The 6466-nt window shown below is 35.8% G+C and overlaps 1 long non-coding RNA gene across 1 annotated transcript; it reads left to right on the forward strand.

Moving 5' to 3' along the window:
• The first annotated feature begins 3729 nt into the window (after positions 1–3729).
• On the forward strand, positions 3730–5994 carry LOC120275209. The gene is made up of 3 exons (XR_005541081.1): positions 3730–5296; positions 5380–5517; positions 5835–5994. It is a non-coding gene; the product is annotated as an uncharacterized LOC120275209 (long non-coding RNA).
• The last annotated feature ends 472 nt before the right edge of the window (positions 5995–6466 follow it).

Genomic DNA, 6466 nt, shown 5'->3' on the forward strand with positions numbered 1-6466 from the left:
ATGTAAAAGCTTCCAGCCAGAGTCTCAGCAATCTATTTTCATCGCACTTGTTTAAATTATATTTAATATAAGGGTATCTGTTCTATATACACATACAAAGAATTAGGGTTCGATTTGTTCTAACCCCTTAATTAAAAACTCGGCCGAGTCAATCAAATTGATTCTAGCCAAACGAACTCAATTTTTATGTATTGTAGTAGACTTGAAATCATGCATATTTCTTAAATGTATGATTTTAGGTAAAATTTTGCATTAAATTAGATTTGGCTTTAGCTGAAAACCTCAAGGAAGACAAGGAGTCATGGAGGAACCACCTGCCAGACTTACGTCTAAGCAATACCAAGGAACGGCTTCCTTAAAAGTTATTTTCAAAATAGTCAGATTTGGTTTTAAACGATCGTTACTACTTATATACTATTCTATATTGAATTTCTTTATATGGTTATTTGTGACTTATGATACACTATGATTTATTTTAAAAGGTTTTTATTTCCAATTACATCGATATATGATATTTTGACTTTGTGACCAGTGAAGTCGTGATCGACTACATTATAGTGGCGGGTCTCACGGTCCCTACGTATTAAGAGAGGCGACATGGTAGATCGACTAATACTGGTTATCCAATTCAAGAAGTGAGTATATTCTTATGTTTGAAGAAATAGTCGAATCCACCGCGAAATAAATGCCATCAGTTTTATCAATTATCGCTTTGTTTTCAACATTTCTTTCTCGTATCGCCCACTCTATCGATGTTATGTTATTTTAAAATTGTATTTTAAGTGTAAGTTTTGCATATGTATTTAGTTGTGATGAAAGTTGTGGATACTTTACCCTACGGAGTCTTGTGGGTACAAGAGTGTTCATGTTACCTATTTCTCGGGATATCATGGCAATTGCCATTGCTAAGCAAGTCAAGGCTTAATATGGTTGGCAATGAGGGAAAGCCCAGGCACATTGGGATGGCTTGTTAGTGGGGCGGTGCTTGGGAGAGGAAATGGCCTCGTAGCAAATTAGAGATTAGGAAAGGTTTCATGAGTGAAAAATAGGAAAAGCTCAACTTTTGGATAAGAATCCAACGCTCCTAGGAGTCAGAAAAACTAGAACGTGCCTCGAATAATATATATGGCATATATATATTGTCACGCCCACCTGCGGGGCCCACGGACGCCGATAATCGCTGGGCAGCAATCCCGAGGGAGGGACACTCCCGCCACTCAACCCTCGTGGATGCCGCGTAAGCGCTAATCAACACACTGAAATCAACAATATACATATCGCAGATATAGAGCACAGTACAATGTTACACACACGCATGAATGAAATAAATAACAACAACAACAATGGGATGTCGGTGAAATATAGAGGTTCACATACATGGTGGAAACACCCTAACACAGATAGAAATGGTACTGCACACGTGGTTTTAAGAGTAATGACACTCAAAACCACGCAACAAGGTTTCTACACACTCAGTGGATCCATATAGGGTCTTGTAACATGTTCCATAGACAATACACATACATGAACCTAAGAAAATACAATAGATAGAAGATTAAATGGCCAGACGCCCGCCGGCCATACCACACCTACCACTCCGCAGACAGACTGGGAGAAAGAGAGAGGGGACGAGTAACTAAAGTTACCTGTCGAGGGAGGTTATAGCACAACCTTAGCGTAAAAATACACCAACACAGAAAATAATAATAATGAATCAATCAAAATAAATGTTTTACCAAAGTAATACAAGTTTAGAAACATTAACATACATAATAGAAGTCTCTCTTTAAAGAAGTAAAACAACATAATAATACCAAGAAAACCCTTTTACTACCCTAACTAGGGTTTATAACACAAAATCATAAAACATGGTTTTGAAACAAACATAATGGCCTCCAACACTCACCCAACATAGTAATGCTACCTAGAAAAACTCCTCAAACTGCTGCGGGCTATGGCCAGGTTCAGCAGCAGCTAAGGTACTCACAGTGCCCTCGACGCTGACCCACTGCGGGCTCACCGGCTGGTGACCGCCACACCAAGGAATTGGTCCAGCCAGGCCTCACATTCACCGAACTGCCCTCAGCACCGCCCGGCCAACACGCCCACCTGCTAAAAGGGCCGCCGTGGAAGACCGCCTGCACCGCAGAGAGATATCACCACAAACAATCACCATTAATAAAATACAACTCCACTGGAGTACAACATCCACTCATAATCATAAATCAAGAATACTCTCCTACTTATTCGTGACGAGAACAAGATAAACACATAAGCAAAGCCCAAACTTTTAACACAAAATAATTTGCAAGTCCCACTACAAGCAACAACATGGAAATCCTTTTCCTCCTCAACAATTCAAAATTTGTTCCAAGCCTAACATTTCACAGTAAACAAAGGTTTCCACAACAATTCTCAAGTTTTATACTAAATAAAAGATTTCAACGTAACTCACATGAATATGTATATTAACTCACAATTCCTACTGATAATAATTCAACGCTAAACGTAGACATCCAAGATTTTCTCGCAGAATAACTATCATTCACCAAAAATACCAAACAAGTATAACAATAAAACTTACTTAAAACCAAGGATATGCATATATATATATATATATATATATATATATATATATATATAAATATATAGCTACTGCATTCTTCTAATAAAGCTACAAGCTAAATAATTCCACGTACAGGGAGCTCCAGAGCGCCCTCGCAAGCTACCCCTTGGCTAAGCCTTTGCCCATCCAAGACTTCTTCTCACAAAGCATGACAAATCACAACATAAAATTAGCAAAACGGGTATCAAACAAGAAACCCTAAGCCTCTAACAAACAACCTAATCTCGATCCTAGCACGGCCTCAAAACCAGGCTAAAGCTGCTCCCAACCAGCTTTGTGGGGTTTTAGCTTCAATCTAATCCAAAGAAACAAAAGAAACAACTAAAGATTGCCGGTGCTACAAGAATCTCATCGAATTACTACAAAGAAACCGACCTTTAAACTAAGATTTTCCAAATTTACAATACCAATTCAAGAAATTTCACCACAAGCGTCCTCAAACATGAACAACAAATCACCGGCTTCACTTTGCCTACAAACACGTAAAATCCATGGAGAAAAATCTAGGTTTTACTAAAACAAGGAAAAATACAAGAATAAATACTGTGTGAAACTATAAATCCAAGCTTACCAAGTTCAAAGGAGTGAGGAAGGAAGGAAGAGGGACAAGAATCTCGCGTAAAGAGAATTTAGGGAAGAGGGAAGGGCCCGGCCAAGTAGGGAAGTGAAGAAGGAGGTGTTAAAGAAAGTAGAAGATAGGGTGAGTGGAAAATCGTGGCCGCCACAGGTGAACGCGTCGCATACAGAACGATCGCTTATCAAAACCGTGCTTCTGCAGTGCAAATGCGATCGCTACGGTAATCGGCGCTGCCATGTAATCCGCCTGCTTGCTGTGGATCGCCTCCCGCCACAGAGATCACGAAAATCTATAGTAAAAGAAATGGGCTAAAGTAATATATAGTAACCCCTATTATAACATATATATATATATATATATATATATATATATATATATATATATATATATATATATATATATATATATAAGACAACATTCACTTATTAAAGACATATTCCTTGTTAACTCCGCCTCCTTACACTACTCCTACCTGGCCTGTGGACATTTGTTTATATATATATAATCGGCAAATGACTAGTTATCATCTTGGTTATAAGGTATTAGATTTTCTTGAGAAACCATGTAGAGGCAAACAAATTGATGAGTTAAAAAAATTGTGTTCTGACAACGAAGTGGTAGAGACATGTTCATTGGAATATTAGAGGGTTTTTTTTAAATGATATTTCTCAAGATCAACATCTTCTATTTTGAGAAAACCTGTAGGTAGCATTTGAAGTTTGCAATCATTAACAAAATTTAAACATTGAATGGAGTTGCTAATATTCCAATGCAAGAGTTTATGGCGGTGTTTTTGTTAGAACAGTGTTGAGAAAGGCAGTATGAGTATTAATGAAGGAATGGCAAATGAGGTGTTTAAATTTTTTCTTAATAACTGAAGAAATTTGTTTAAGTTGATGGGGAAAAAATAGAAATTTTCTTTTTCAATAAATCTCTTTAAAATCTATTACAAAACAAAAGATTGAAAAATTGGGAAAGAAACAGTAATGAATTAATTCGTTGGAATATGCAAACTAGAAAGTAAGGTCAAAGGACTATGCAATCGAGTATAACTGAAATCTTAACCTCAGTTCAGTTTAATTATCGAGCCATTGGAACTAGGTCTTCCATGGTTTGTTTTGTTGTGGGAGGTTGTTTTAAATGGGATTTGTTTGTTCAAGTCAGAACTGTTATATAAAAGAAATACTCTATTAATCTGAACTTAATGGCACCATCGCTGCCGTCTATGCTGGATGCTATCAATGCATTTATCTTGAAATGATCTTGAACAAGGCTGGTTCTTTATTATCCATATTTGTCAGTAATCAGATTTTGTGGTGTGCCACTGCTTAATCAAAATACAGGTACAAGGAGGGGTTTCTTAAATGCCATGAGGGACAAGGACAGTTCTTTCCAGTTGGTTCCATTTGTAAATCTTATGAGCTTAAGACTTGTAAATGTGCAGAAGAAGATTACAACAAGAAGAAAATATTGGAACTTGGGGTTGATATGTTTTCAAATTTAGATCAAGGATCAAGGATGCCATCATTCATTTTCAACGTAAATTCAAATTGTTTTGAGTGTGTAACTTTTTCTGATTCGTCTGGAACAATTCAATAAAATACTAATAAAGAAACTGTCCCAAAATAACACCTAATGTTATGAATAGTCAGCAGACAATATTGCATGCTCATCTCTCATTTTTTGTAAAGCTTATGAGCATGATTACACATGATTTATTAAGATATTGGGGGGATTTATTGATGTTATATCATTGATCAAGTCTAGGAACAATTACATATATATTCAGCATATGAGTAACATATTCTTCTTCTTTTTCTGCTTCTTCTTATTATTATTTTTTTTACTATAGCTTCATTTCTTTCCTTCATTCTAATTATGCCGAAATGTGATTGAAATATTTACCAATTGTTTAGTGTTTGAATGCTACCGGGTTGGTTGCTAAAGAACAAATTTTGATTGCAAATTTTTATTACAGGTTTGAAGGAATTCGTGGCTTTTATAGGGGAATGACACCCAACTTGCTGAAAAATATTCCAGCTGCTTCAATAACATTTGTTGTGTACGAGAATGTATTGAGCTTACTGCAACGAGTAAGAAATCATGACTGATTTGATTGCTTGATTGATAATTTATTTTCTAAGGAATTTTTTTTTTTTCACTTCTATTTATATAGCAAGAAAGATAATGTCGCAGAAGAGGTAAAGGCCAACAGGTTGGTGATTCTTTTGTAGCAGTGCCCCCAAAGTCTAATGCAGTTTATTTTTTTCCAGTTGTTGAATATGGTCAGCCACACTACCAGGCCAATCTGCAGGTATCATCCCATTCATACATGGATACTAGAGCATGAATATGCATTTTTTGTTTTTTTTACTTTTGAAAGTAGTATGTTTTGATTTCTTAGGATGATGTTAAAGTAAAATATAAAGGATTTGTGTTTATTTATTTATTTATTTATTTATTTTTGGTTATTGCTGTTGGTTTTAGCATTAGGAAAAAGCAAAAGATTGATGTGAAATTCCACTTGTTTATGGAGAAAGTTTCCTGTTGGTTTCCATTCAGTAATTTTGATAATCAATCGTTTTCTAATGAGTTCATGGACGTTTACATCTTTCTCTTTGTTGTTTGTAGGTCTTATCCTGTGTTTCTAACAGATTGTGATTAAGGTAATCTATTCCTGTAAATATTTGACATTGATGGCTGTGAACATTGAAAATGTGGGTGAAGTTTATTGCATCGATGGAGTACATGATTATTTGTTTTATTGATATGGAAAGGCATTTTGTGATTAGTTCTTTGTAGTTTTCTTGTTTCTTTTGTTTTATTTGGGTCACACTCATTGCTGTTATTTTTATTTTTTATTTTCTCTAAAACGCAGGAGAAGTCCGTTTTACCCTTTTTTTTCTTCTTATAATACAGTCATAAAATAATTACTTTTTGAGGGTTTAATCCTTTGATAATTCTCTACTGTACATTTATACAACTATCCCAATTTGCTGGTAATTCCAATATCACCATTTCATACCCTAATGTTGAACCATCTAGTGTATATATATATATATATATATAGAGGTGAACGATAAACTGCGGGCAATCATAGAACTGTGATGGGGTTTCCTTGTATGCTCAGAAAGGTCGGTGCCTTGCCGAGTGAAGATGGCCGAGAAGGTCATGGTAGATCAAAATCCAAGTTCAAAGTAAGTTGATGTCTGTACGATCATTTTATGGGTGCGCGGGAGTCGCACATATTTGAGGATCCTAGC

This window comes from Dioscorea cayenensis, chromosome 14 (genome assembly GCF_009730915.1).
Source record: "Dioscorea cayenensis subsp. rotundata cultivar TDr96_F1 chromosome 14, TDr96_F1_v2_PseudoChromosome.rev07_lg8_w22 25.fasta, whole genome shotgun sequence".
NCBI classification, from domain to species: Eukaryota; Viridiplantae; Streptophyta; class Magnoliopsida; order Dioscoreales; family Dioscoreaceae; genus Dioscorea; species Dioscorea cayenensis.